This window comes from Pinus tabuliformis, chromosome 1_2 (assembly GCF_031772625.1).
Source record: "Pinus tabuliformis cultivar Carrire ecotype Pingquan chromosome 1_2, CPIR1, whole genome shotgun sequence".
NCBI classification, from domain to species: Eukaryota; Viridiplantae; Streptophyta; class Pinopsida; order Pinales; family Pinaceae; genus Pinus; species Pinus tabuliformis.
Genome location: NC_142298.1, coordinates 429,097,796 through 429,111,880, shown reverse-complemented (window position 1 = coordinate 429,111,880; position 14,085 = coordinate 429,097,796).

The window sequence follows — 14,085 nt, the reverse complement described above, 5'->3', positions numbered from 1 at the left end:
ACTCAAGCGCGCTTAACTGTGGAATTTTCCCCGCAATCAAGCCCACTTAGCTTGCTACCCCATTTGCAAAACCTTAGCAAGTATTATGCCTCATGAACCATTCAAGTAGAGTTCCCTTCACTCTTTTGAATTAAGTATTGGGGGTTTTCGCAGTGCATTATATTAGATATCATTTTTTGGGATTCAACTACGTTAAGTATGTCATTCATCTATGACCAAAGTCAAGTTAACAAAAAGTAAAATAAAATAAGAAAGAGTTAACTAAGAGAACTTTAAAAATAGTAAAAATAAGTAAAGTTATCAAAAAGTAAAAATAAGTAAAGTTATCAAAAATTAAAAAGGAACGAAATAAGAAATAAATAAATTAAGAGAAAATTTAACTTAATTAATACTTAAAATAAAAAAAAATAAAAATAAAAAAGTTGCATGTTGACACATAGAATTTGTGCATGCGGTTCTCTTTCCAATGTTTGGTCTATTTAATAGACGATGAGGAAGATGAGAGAGCACTCCTTCCTCCATTCTCTGGGGAGAAAAATGTTGTGAGACAAAGGATTCCCTGGCAGTAGTACGTTGATTGAGAGCTCGGGGGTGGCCAGCTGTAGAAAGATTATGTGCAGCTGAGCCTGCGGTTGGGTGGAGAGTCATCTCCAAAAAAAATTTACGGTTAGCAAGATTGAAATAGCGTTCAACTCCAAAATTACAAGTAAGGAATATCATCGCTACAGGTAAGTTGCATTTGCTCCTATTTCTCTAAAATTCTATGCTAATTAGTTGAATAGAGGTGTGTTGATTGTAAATCGCATAATTGATATAATTAGTTGCATATTTTAATTTCGGGGTTGTTACAAGCCACCTCTGCCATGCCATCCCTGACGTTGTCCATGATGTCATACTCCACGTCATCTGCCACATAATCGCCACTTCATCTGCCATGTCACTGCCACCTTACCTCGGGACTTCGTAATCACAAGTTTCAAAGGAACACGGCTTATAACAAATCCTTCACCCCAGCCAATTTGTGATTTGTGATTATCCTCATGACATCATTCATGACATCACCCCGCATATTGCAATCGCAAAAAATCAAAAGGCTCGTTTCATAACGCTACATAGAAAATTGTGATTTGCGATTGCAATTTCCTGCATCACGTCACCACTCAAGATTTGCGATTGCAATTTCCTACATCAAATCATCATCACGTCACCACTCAGGATTTGCGATTGCGATTTGATTGCGTTTGCAATTATTACGCTTCTATATGTTGTTGCAATTGCGATTTAATTAAACAAGCACATGCCTTACGCCGCTTTCCACGTCACACCCGTTCCTTTGTCTCCGCTCCAATAGTTGATTGCAATATAACTCCTCCATATCCCTCTTCTATCTGCTCTGCCGCAATTGCGATATTTCAAATAAAATTAAAGGCTTACTCCTGTTTCTCCTCCACGGTGTTTACAATTGCAATTGTTGTGCTCCAAGTTTTAAGCTTGGTTTTCTACAAATGTCATTTGTTTCAAATGAAACTCGCTTATCAATCTCATTTATTTTTAGCTTATCAATTCATGTTTTCCTTGTTCAGATTCATAACAGAGGATGACAGTTATGCTAGTATGTGGCAGTTCAGTTTAGATAAACCGACAAACACCCAGAGAATTCGATCAAGCAATAAGGCCGATTTGACAGAACAACAAGATCAAGAGATTATGATGAAAATTTTATTTTTCAGATACGTGATTGAAAGGAATTGTTCAACTCCCTTAATGCTTGAAGCAAAAGAAGTTGTTTTCAGTAGCGGCTATTTAAACAGGTTGTTGGCATTAACAACTCGACCAAAAATCTTAGAGAGAAAGTCATGGGAGCTCGCACTATTGTACTCTCGAGGCTTAACTTAATAGGAAGACTAGGCAGGCTCCTCTTCTCTGCAATTCACGAATTCTTGAAGGCACTATTCTATAGAGGATTTAGAGTTGTCGGTTAGAGGAGAAAACTCGGATCTGAGGGATTATTGAGGATTTTTCTTTTGCACTCTGAATTATGTTTTGATGGGAAAAGTTTGTACTATTCCAACTCTAGTTTTAAAAGCAGAAGTTCAAGCATTGTAAAACACTATTGGAGACCAGAACCACAGAAATGCATTTAATAAATTTGTATTTTTAATACTATTGTTTTAAATACTAATTTCATTTTATAATGGCGGGAATGTGTCATTTTGTTCATATTTGTGCACTATTGCCGGTATGAGTAATTTGTCTCAATCATGTGTTACTATTTATCTATGCTCTTATGTGTTGAGTTTTGATTTCTAGTAACTATTTACTCAAAAATCTATCTTTTAATACTGATTTAACAAATAATGATATGATGTGAACTATTTCCTCATATTCTTGTTTAATTATTCGAATTATTGATTTAACAATCAATATCATTTTGTGAGCTACTTCCTAAATGTTATTGGTTGATTATTTCAGTTAAAAGGTCTCTAAATAGAATGTGTTTTTGTATTCATAATGTCATTTAATTGAACTACTTTGTTAGCTTGACATTCATTAGAAGCCAAACGTATTTAAATCCCAATAATTTAAATATCTTTCTCTCAGTTGGCTTAGATATTTATCTGCCTAATTGAGATAGGATTAGGATTTAGTTCGTTTTTCTCACATTTTAGAATTAGTTTGCATTTAGATTAATTCTACATTCCTAGAAGTCCTCTTTTGAGGCAAAAATTTAGATTGGTTTGGTTGTTCCACAAAAAAAACTTAAGGATCATTCTTCTTGCTTGATCAGCTCGAAGAATTGATCTAATGGCCCTAGCTATTAGCAATTAAAGACATATTTAAAGCTAATAGTGGTTAGGAGAAGGTAACTGGACCTAATTAAACCGGTTGGAGCCACTATCCCAAAGGAAAAAAGAGTTGTTTTAAGGTTCGGACCGGGTGGTTATCCCCAATGTTGTTGCAGCGATTTTCAAGGCCTCAACGGGACCTTGTAGCATATTATTGAAAGTCCACACATGATTAGCTCATTGTGTCAATGATGGGAGTTGATGTTGCATCCACTCAATGACATGGTGGTCAAAAAAATAGGTCAACTTACAAAAGGCCTAACTTCCTCATATGAACTCAAAATGGAGCTAAACCTTTTGTCATTCAAAATCTCTTGATGTGTAGAATATCATCAAGAAATTGGGGACTATATCTGCAAATTTTTTATCAAAAAAATTATCATTTGGTGAGTCGAACAAGGTCCAAAATTTTCTATGCTCTAGATCATCAAATAGGACCTACCCCTAAAATGGACCGTACAAGTCAATGACTCAAATTTTTCTATTCAAAAATACCAAAAAAGATTACAACTTATTGACTAATCCATTCCAGATCACACCGACTTTGAAACAATGCCAAAAACAAACTATAATGGTGGATTGTGAAAAGATATTGTTACTAATTGATTTAAATATCATAGAAAACATATATTCAATATGTGAAGAACAAAATGTGCAATGATCATGTTGTTTTCACTTTGGACTAATACTTATTTAGTTGGCACAATAGTCATTATCATCAAAGTAGCAAAAAATACTGACATATGATGTTCCTTATAGATAAAAGATGGTAAGTGACCAATGATAGTAAAGCAATAATAAGGCCATATCCTTTGTTTTGCTTTAGTAGCATCCAAATTTTTCGTCAAGGTATTCTGAATAGTTTTCAATATTTTATTTGTTACATTTCTAGCTATGATGACAAATATAACATTTTTTTTTGTTATGTAATGGTGACAATTACATGACACATCCACATATTTTTTCTTCAATTGAGTTATAATTATAGGCAAAACATATTCCAATGATGTTATTAAAAAATATAGTGAAACAACAACTAAAAATATTTTGCATCTCTATTGAAATTTTTCACTTCATTGAATAGATGAGATATAGTTCTACAAGTCTTAAAATTAAAGGCTACAATAATTGTCATATTCGTGTATTCTTTGTTTGAGACCTATGTAATTATCATGTTCTCTATTTTCCATAGTATAAAATCGATTTCCGTTTTACCCTATAATTGCTTCTATAATCGTCCTTGTCAATCTCTTAATAGCAATGTGTGCACTGTAATATGAGAAAATTATTTTTGTAACATCACAAAAAACCTAATGATTTCTCTATGATATAGATATCTAGTTAAGCCACTTAGCCTACTATACAAGTTAATGGAATCCAAGTCGTTTTTAATTCTATCATTAATCTCTTATGCACCTTTTTTACAAGATTTTGCTTTACTCCTTAAGCAATATCATTGAATACCATCTAATATGAAGAGTTTAGTGCAATCAAGATTTCTCAAACATGTCTAAGAGTAGTAATATCATAAACAATGCTTTATTCCCAAAGCAATATGGTTGAATATGCAAAGAAACTAAGAGGACTAGGGTTGTTATGGACAAATACATAGTGATGGGAATTGCATTTAATCAACGTGTTTACATAGAGATGTGAAATCCATGAATATAATGTTGGATGGATCCTTCAACATACGCTCTAAAGATTTTAGTTATAACCTTCTTTAGAATCCTTAAGATAGTGTTTATGATTGTGGTCGAGTACAAATCTCCAACTCCTCTGTGGCTTCAATTTATGATTTTGAAGAGAAATGGAAAGTCACTGGCGTCATTGATTGGCATAGAACATAAGCCAAGTACCATATTGACAAAGTGATAGCCTTACTTTAGGCCTACAACCATAGTAATGTTTCATGTTGTATGTTGTTAAATGCAACATATTATTTAGTGAAGTTTCATCTTGTATTAACATAGTGGTGTTTTCACTTTAAACTTTATGGAATGATTGCTCCAACTTTGTCATGTGAGTTTGCAAACCAATGCAAATATATGTTAACTTTTCCAATTATCACTTATCATGTTAACCTTTGAACTTCAAACAATGATAAAAGAATAATAAATCTTTATTTATCAATTTCAGTTTTGATGTTTTATATTACAAAATGTACCATAAATTCTCCATATTAGAATCCCAACTAATAAAATGACGGAGTGTGTATTTATTTATCAATTTCAATTTTGATGTTTTATATTATAAATTCTCTTAACAATTCTCCATTATTAAAATCTGTGCTTAGAAAATGACTTAATTGTACCAATTAGAGGTGTGTATAAATCCAACCATATGTTGTTCATGCTTCTACCATTTAACATGCACACCATAACATGACATATTTTTCTTTATATTACACTAAAGCAATTACTCAAGGCGTGGATGCCATTTATCAAAGGCACTATCAAACACACAAGGGCATTATGGGAAACAAAGAATTTCAAGTGTAAACAGAGCACATGCCAAGTGCCATGGTGTAAAAGCGATAGGCTTAAATCAAAGTTGCAACCTTAATATGACTTCACGTTATATGTCCTCGATTTTCAACATATTAGTTAGTGATATTTCATGTCGTACCGATGTGGCAATGCTTTATTTTAGAACTTTATGGAATGGTTGCTCCAACTTTGCCACGTGAGTTCTCAAACCACAAATTTTCTCAATTGTAGATCATCATATTAAGCTTTGGACTTATAACATAACAGTAAAGCTTTGATTTTTTATTCAAATTTTCGTACATTGAATTATAAAACATTCCATAAACTCTCTCAATTTAATTAGTCAACAATAAAAATCATGCTAATAAGCAGTAAGTGAAATACTTATTTAATGAACTATAAAAAGAATGCATGTCTCCTATCAATCTTTAGAAAAAACTACGTTCTTTTTAAATAGAATCATCAAATACATTATCATATTAGATTGATAAGTTGTAACAACATTGAAATGTAACAATTTGGTTAAAGTTCATTCTGGCATATTTAAAAAAAACAATTTATCATGAATCAAGAAACTAAATTAACATATTTAGTGAGGTTGGATATCAATGTTTTGAATGCGCAAAAAGTATACAGATTTCATGTTATGCTTTAGTGGGCTTATTTTTAAGATATTTCCATTAACAAAATTCTTTTACATGAGAGAGTTGTAGATGTAAGAAGTTAAAAAAGAGATTATGCTAGATAAAAAGTTTGAAGTAACAATGAGTCGAATTAAAAAAATTAAATAACTTATAGGAAATAAAATTAAAAGTTCAAAAATCCATACGTGTTGAAGCCTCGAAATTCGTTGCGACAACATGGAAGGTAACTATTCGACCGGGGACTTGAATACCATCCCTTATCCGTTTGGGTTGGTGGTTCCGACTAGATTTATGGGCCCAATGTCCCAATCTTCAAAAGATGGTAGGATGGGGTATGCGTTTGATTATCAAAGCTGATTTGGTAGATGAGGGTGGTTTCAACAGAAAAATCAAACTATCTATATATTACTATTTACTCGGGCTTAAATCAATATTTGTGCAATCTAGATAAATGACTACCTTGAATGATAATGAAGATTATTCAAACAGGAAGTATAAAACTTTAGTAAAACAACTATTTCGATTAAATAGTTAATCGAAATGGTTGATTGTAAAACGTATCACATCAAATATCTAACAGAATCTTGCTTATCAAAATTAAAGAGGATAACAACTTAGCTATATTTCAAAAGTGAAGAAATAACAGGTTGTATTAAAACATAATTGACAAACAATGTACATGTAAAAGAAACAACTCAACAGTTTATAAAATAATCAATACGCAATGATAAAAATACCCGATGCGAAATGATTGATCAATAGACAATAAAGTTGCAATCCATGCGTTTTCTCCAAGATCGATCACAAGAAAAACAAAAGTGCGATCCTTAGCAAACTTTCTCAAATAAACTTTCATGGACTAGATCTTCAAAATTAAAGAAAAACTTTAAAAAGCACAGAAGTGTAAGTTTTTTAAAGTCTCAAATAAAATTGTCAGACCCCTTTCTAAATACATGAAAGGGGTTTAAATATCAAAAAATATTACAAAAATAGCTAAGCACTAAATTCTTAGGAGTGAAATGACTCTCCTTAGAATCAGTGCCAAAAAAGAAAAACTAAAATTGATCTAAAATTCAAAAATCTGATCTCCATTGGTGTTGGCTCTTCATTTGATTCCACTTCTCATAGAAGTCCATCATAGCCTGAACTCCTGAAGGCTGCCTAATGCTTATCTTCACTTTTCCCGCATAAATTGTATTTGATAGTGATGGCATCATATGGATAATGGAATTGGTTAAGCATCGTAGGGCCATCAATTGACTATGCGGTTTTACCAGGTATGCCCAATAAGCCTCCCAATTCAAATGCAACAGTTGTCTGATGTGTTGTTCTTTTGCTGCAAGACTTTCGTGCCAACTTGATTGTAATTCCTCGATCTCGAGCAGATTACCTAGCGAACATCTTTGAATGAAACCTGCATACCAAAGATTATCATTAATAGTTTCTATCACATTGTTTGATTTTTCACTAGCACTAGAAACTGCCCTTTCAGCCTGTTTTATCTGGATTTCCCAATCAGTGAAGAGAATGTCCTTGTGAGATTCTTTGATCTTTGGCATCTCTGTTGTTTTTCCTTTTGAATTGTCCTGCCATGTGATCAAGTTTGAAATCTTCTCATCTATTTCCTCATCAATGAATTGACTCACTAATGCATCAGCGTCTTAGCGCAATGGATTAATCTCTACTAATTGCTTACAAAAGATTGATTGTTACTTTAATAGCAACACATTGATTTTTAAAGCTTCTTTGATGAATTCATCAATTTTTTGGTAACCCTTTATTTGATCTACAGTAAATCGCAGATGTGCGATTTCAGTATCTTTGGCTTTTAATTTTGCTTGGCTTTCAAGTCTTAGGCTGTCGAAACTCTGTTGCATTTGTTCAAGCTGTGATTTGACCTGTTCCTATGTATTCACCTTTTCTCTTGCGAGTTGATCTTCCAGCTTCTTTATTCTTTCCTCCTCTTTGATCAAATTTCTTACTTCTTTTGCTTTGTCGATTGTCGAAGAAGCATAAGCTCCTGCAAACTGAGATAATTTGGTCAAGTTTTCGGAAGGATCAATAGGTGTGTCTTTCCAGACAACGTCCATTGGCTCGTTGCCTGGCAAGGTGATAGCAGCCTGGTCAATCTTTCTTTTTTTTCTGTCTTTTCATGACTGCGCGATGTTTGGGACTATAAAAAATATCTCGAGGAATTTCCTTCTCTCTCAAAAACAATTTCTGAAGAAGGAAAAGTAGGAATAAACTCGATATCTTCTAAAGTAGTCAGAGATTTTTCTGAAGATTTCTTAGGAGGTTTTGGTGTTCCGAGTAAAGTTTGTGTTTGACTCGTACTCGCCTGTGGTTCCTTGATTATCTGTTCAAATTGCCCCCATTCTTACGGCATTAGCTCCTAATCAAATCCCTTCTCAGTGTTCTCTTTATTGGAAGGTTTTCTATGTCTTTCTCTATAGTAAACTCCTTTTGTGATTCAACATATTTGGATGCTTTATTTGCATCCTCTTCTGAGACATTAGTAGAAACCCTTTCTTTCTGAGATTCCTGTAGGATTATTTGAAGTAGATTAAAAGGCACATGCATTAACCTTTGATATCTGTATTCTTTAAATTCTGCTAATTCAGTTGGATTTAGTCTGAGGGCAGCTAAACTCTGTACCTGTGAAAATTGTTCAGCTGCTTCAAAAAGATCGTCAAAACGATCATCCTCATGAACAAATGCTTTAACTTTAACAGCCAAGGTAAAATCATACACGACCTTAATAGGGTCATACTGTCTTTCACGAAATTCAATAAGATTTAAATTGTGTATATGTTTGACTTCAACCTGTGCATGTCTGAAGTCGTTTAAACAGTAAACACCACATCGAAGCGGAAAAGTGGGCCAGAGAGATTTTTTAGATTCTTTAAGAGACCTGGTTACGCCCTTGCTAACTGTCTGGTAAGAAATTTCTCTAGCTAACAATTTATCAAGGACATACCACGGAAGTACATGTGGTGGAGCGGTGCTTCCAAAAACTCTGATATATGTAAATAATTCTTCTCCAAACCATCTCGCCACAGGTTGAATATCAGCCTTGGCTTCTTCTGATAACCTTGGGGCTTTCTTGTCAAAGACAACCTGATAAATAGGGAGCATAACCCCCTGACAAATCTGATAGAAACGTTCATTGAAACAAGATTTCCAAAGAGCTTTATGATACACATGGATTGGTGTGGGATCCTGAGGAGTCCACTTCCATCCCATAATTGGAAAAGGAAAAATGAAACATACAGTGTCCATGATGTAGGCACACATAAAATGGAGGAATGGTTCTTGTAGTAACAAAATGGTTCTTCCTATATTCTATGATATGGCGGGCTAAGTTATTTGACAAAATTGTGGCCCAATCCATTACTATAGAATTAGAAGTGGCATCAATGAGAGGCACCCATTCAACTGAAAATTTGGTAGCGTCTGCATACCCAAATAGTCTACATAGCATTGTGGAAATGTATAAATAAGGAGCGGCAAGAGAGGCTACCGAATACATACTAGTTCTATCCATCTTGTGCTTGCTAGGATTTTCCCTCCATTGCTTTATAACTTCGGAGGGTTCTTCATTTTCAGCAGCAAATTTCTCGACGAATGCTTTATCATAAACCTTGTGCGGCAGAGGTAAATGATACATTCTTCTGATATCCTCTGGTTTAAAGGAGTCGATGACCACTTGCCTTGAGGTCACGAATTCTCTATCCTCAATATTCACATTTTCAATAACCCATTTCACCATATCAATGTAGGGTAATAATTTCGGCCTAGCTGCTATCTTATGCAAAACAGAGCATGCAACTTCAGGATAAGAAGCATCTAAGGATTGAATATCATCTATCATGGCTTCCTTCTGTATTTCCTTCTCGAATAGATCATAAACATTTTCCAGGAGCGGCACCACACTCTGGTATACAAGTTGTATCAGAAAATAACGGTGATGATTCCAGTACATCTTCAGTGGTAGACTGTGTAACCTTTCCCTTATTCATCTTGACCATCAAGTCGAGTAATCAAGCTTATGTTATATTCCTGTCACCACAAAGAAGATGAGAATGATAGTGTGGAGGATGAAAAATAGAAATATAACAACATGTAAATATGAAAACTTTTATTCAAATTAATGAGACGGAAACACTTAAATGCACCGGTAGTGGTGAGAACACATCGAATTTCTCGAGCTGCGAAATCATAAATATCCATAACCTAAAATGAAATCTGTGTAGGATTCGGATTAATTCACATTAATGTAGTCTATTGCCAACGATCTTTTCGGAACAGGTCATTAAAACTTGTTAACATACCATCCTTAATACATGAAATATAATCTAATGACATGCCAGTGGGTTTGTATTCTCTCACAAATCGCCTATTCGCAATGTCACATAATATGTTTGATTGCCAGTTTTGCGATTTTGCGATTTGCAAGATTGTGATCCGGCAGATGTGAACATGTTTTGACATTACAATTAATTCATTTGTCGGGTCCATCATCATATCGCAATACGTAAAGGAAGGTATAACATGTTTTGTTGCTTTGTTGCAATGCGAAAAGTCTGACATGATTTGACCGGAAAGGAATATCCTTAGATTCTGCGCACAAATCGGTGACGTTTCAAATGGCAATGTTAAATGTTGCACACAAGACTTTGTGAAATGCAAAATGCGATTTAATCTTTAGAGTTGGGTCCTTGGATTTTTGTTTAGATTTTAATGAAGTTTAAATCAAATTATTTTCTAAAGGGTCCCCATTTGTTATGTAAAGGATTTTACCAACTGGGGGGTTGTTATACAGCACAACAACATGTTATTGAGTTATAATAATTATAAATATTTCTTTATGTTTTTTAAACAAAAGAAAATAGATAACAAATGAAAACATAGTTATCACAAGGGAAATGAGCTTATCAAAGTAGGTGTAGTAAGGCCATATGGGAAAAAAACAATGCAATAAAGTTTTAGGACATAAGTTAAAATGCTATTAAACTTATTTAGATTATTTATACTTTATATTTATGACTTGACAATAAGGCCAAAAAAAATGGCTTTAAGCTTTCATCATGATTATTGATACAATAAACTAAATTTTATCATTGTTTATTAGAATTAATGTTCATTTTGTTTGTAAACCAAGACAAAATAATGCTATATCCATCGAAGGGGAATCATCTTTGAGAACAATGCTAGCTACCACTTATAAACATGTTCTTATACTATGACCAACATAGATCCATATTAACTATAAATCTACCAAGCGTCGAGAGGGATCAAATCTCGTTTCACTTTTAAAGAGGTTTATACCTCAAGAGATTTGATCCCTCTCAACAGTTGGTAGATCGGAATTAAAATGGATCTAGGTTGGTTTAATTATTAATTATAATTATAAATATAATTATTAATTTTCTATTGTATTTTACTTTATTTTATCTTTGTTTTTATTTTTATGTAATTTGGAGCAATCAAAATGTTTTATTGATAATTATAATTATTAATTACTTTATTTTGTTTTTGTTTTTGTTTTTATTTTTATTTATTTAGACCTAGTAAAAATGTTTACAGGACATTACATTACATTACAACAACTCTACCATATTGGGATGGAGAGCTCCTCTCAACGCAAAGAGAAAATAATGATATATTCTTCGATGGGGAGTCATCCTTGAAAATAATGATAGCTACAACCTATAAGCATGCTCCCATACTATGTGTTTGATAGTTAAACAGAGTTGAGGAGGGTCTTATTACCTTTGGTTCAATTGATAAAACATAGGGTTGAAGCATAGGGATAGTACTACAACATTCATTTTAGGGGATCTTTAAACTATTCCACCATTAACAATCATGGAAGACATGACAAGGGTTTGGATCTCAAAGTGATCAGATTTAAAGATTATTGCGTAGTTTTAGAGGTCTATCTCAAGTTGGAGAGCTCATAGTAATTAGGGACCACCACTCTAATTGCTAGAAAATCCTCCACTAGAAAACGTAAGAGAAGCCACTAACTATTTTTTTTTAAATTTGAATAACTTTGAAAAATAAAATACCATCTTGCTAAAATTGCATAGTGATTTCTAACTAATTTAGAGAAGTTTAAATTGTCTTTACATACATAAAATGAAATAGTGAAAATACCAAGAATTCCATGAAAGTATGTTGTTATATTTATTATATCAAATGATAAGAATGGGGTTTGAAGGTAAGGATGTGCATTTGAATGGAATTAGGGGTTGAGTGTGCACATTTGAATGGGGGTGAGGAGTGGATACGTGCATTTCTATAATTCGATTTTTATATCATATATATTTAGCATGGGGTCAAATCTATATAGAGATGAGAACACTAAAGTAGTTATATTGGACATAGAGACAATGTATAAACCGCATTTGAGAAGACATATATGCTACATAAGACTTGAAATTGAAAACATACATTCTAAGCTTGAAAAGACGACCCTTCGAATCTGGGCAGGAGTGGTCAAACGTAGCCATTTAGTAATTCCAAAACTTCTTCCATATTCTGGCTCAATTTTGTAGGCAGCAATTCACTCCAATGTCTAAATTTTTTTGCAATTTCTTCAGGTGTTAAATAGCATTTGTTGATAAGGCAATCTGTGACAACACCCCCTTGCAGTGGAGTTGTGGATGGGGTTTACTATTTGAGTGCAGAAATTGGCGAATGTTCTGTGGGTTTTGACAGTAAAAGAAAATGCAAGAGACGGCATTGCCATTGATAATGGGAATCAGGTAGATATCACTTGTTTCCATATCATCATATTCTTCATCATCAATATGGAGATAAGGAGACGCTAAGAAACAATTACCTGCCCTGCGCAGAGAACACGGCGAGGTGATATCTGCTCGGAGAAAGTTGGAAGGCTAAGCCAAAATATATGTGGGGAGGATGAGAAGCATTTAAGCACTGCTCCACTGGTGTTGACTGAGAAGGGTTTTATTAGGGTTTAGGGTTAGCAATGGACATTTTAGGTTCCAATTCCACTGGTGATAATTGAGAATGGTTTTATTAGGATTTAGGGTTAGCAATGGACTTTTTAGAGGCATATCGAGATGAATAAATCCATACATTATACTAGGGTGTATAAAACGTTCGCTAGTTTTAAAGGTGGGAGTTAGTGATTATATGCATTGGATTTAAATTTTGAGATAGGTTTGTGAAAATATTTAGTTATGTGAAATAAATAAAATTTTTAAAATTGTTATGGAAGAATTTTTTAACATATATTTAAACATTAATTGATTTTATAATTTATTGATTTTATTTTTAATATCGCGGTGAATGGTAATTTTTGTTGGAGTAATTAGGGTGAGGCCCAATATCAAACCTAATGGTTGGTTCTATAATACCAAAAGTATATCCAAGGGCCCATAGCCAAATATACCAGGAATTTATGACTTAGCAAGAGCCAAGACTCCATGAGGGTAGGGAAGCCTTGTCCTTGAGCCTTATCACAATGGGCCAAAGATGTCCCTTCATGGGATTTGGAACTAGGTGGAGGCGATAACATCTCATCGTGCCAACCACTAGATTGTCCCATAAGGAGACAACATAGTGAGGCAACCTAGATTTTCTAATTTATTGATTAATAATAATAATAATCATCTATTTTTAAGGTTATGGTCAAACTAGACACCAAATTGGTGTATGAGAACCCCTTGTTTGTGTGACAAGGGATCCATCTCCATGTAGTGATTTGACTGCTAAAGACTTCAAAGGTATACATACTCTACCCCTCTATATTTGAACTTATGACCTCTTACAAGATGCACATGTTTATTAGGATTTACAAGGTATACATGGTTCTTCTTTACAAAAAAAATGTTCTTTCTAAAAAATTTCAAATGACTTTTAACTTTCTTATTGTAATGATGATTTTATCTAGACAATTAAACTCAAGTTTTGATCTTTAACTTCAAATTTGATATATGCATTCTTCATAATAATTTAATGAGTAGTCTTTCCTTTGGATTGAGTACTTTAAGCTCTTCTATGTATTCTTCAATGGATATCTCCTTTCCAAATAAGCATAATAATTGGATGTTGCAGGGTCCATGTTAGTGTTGG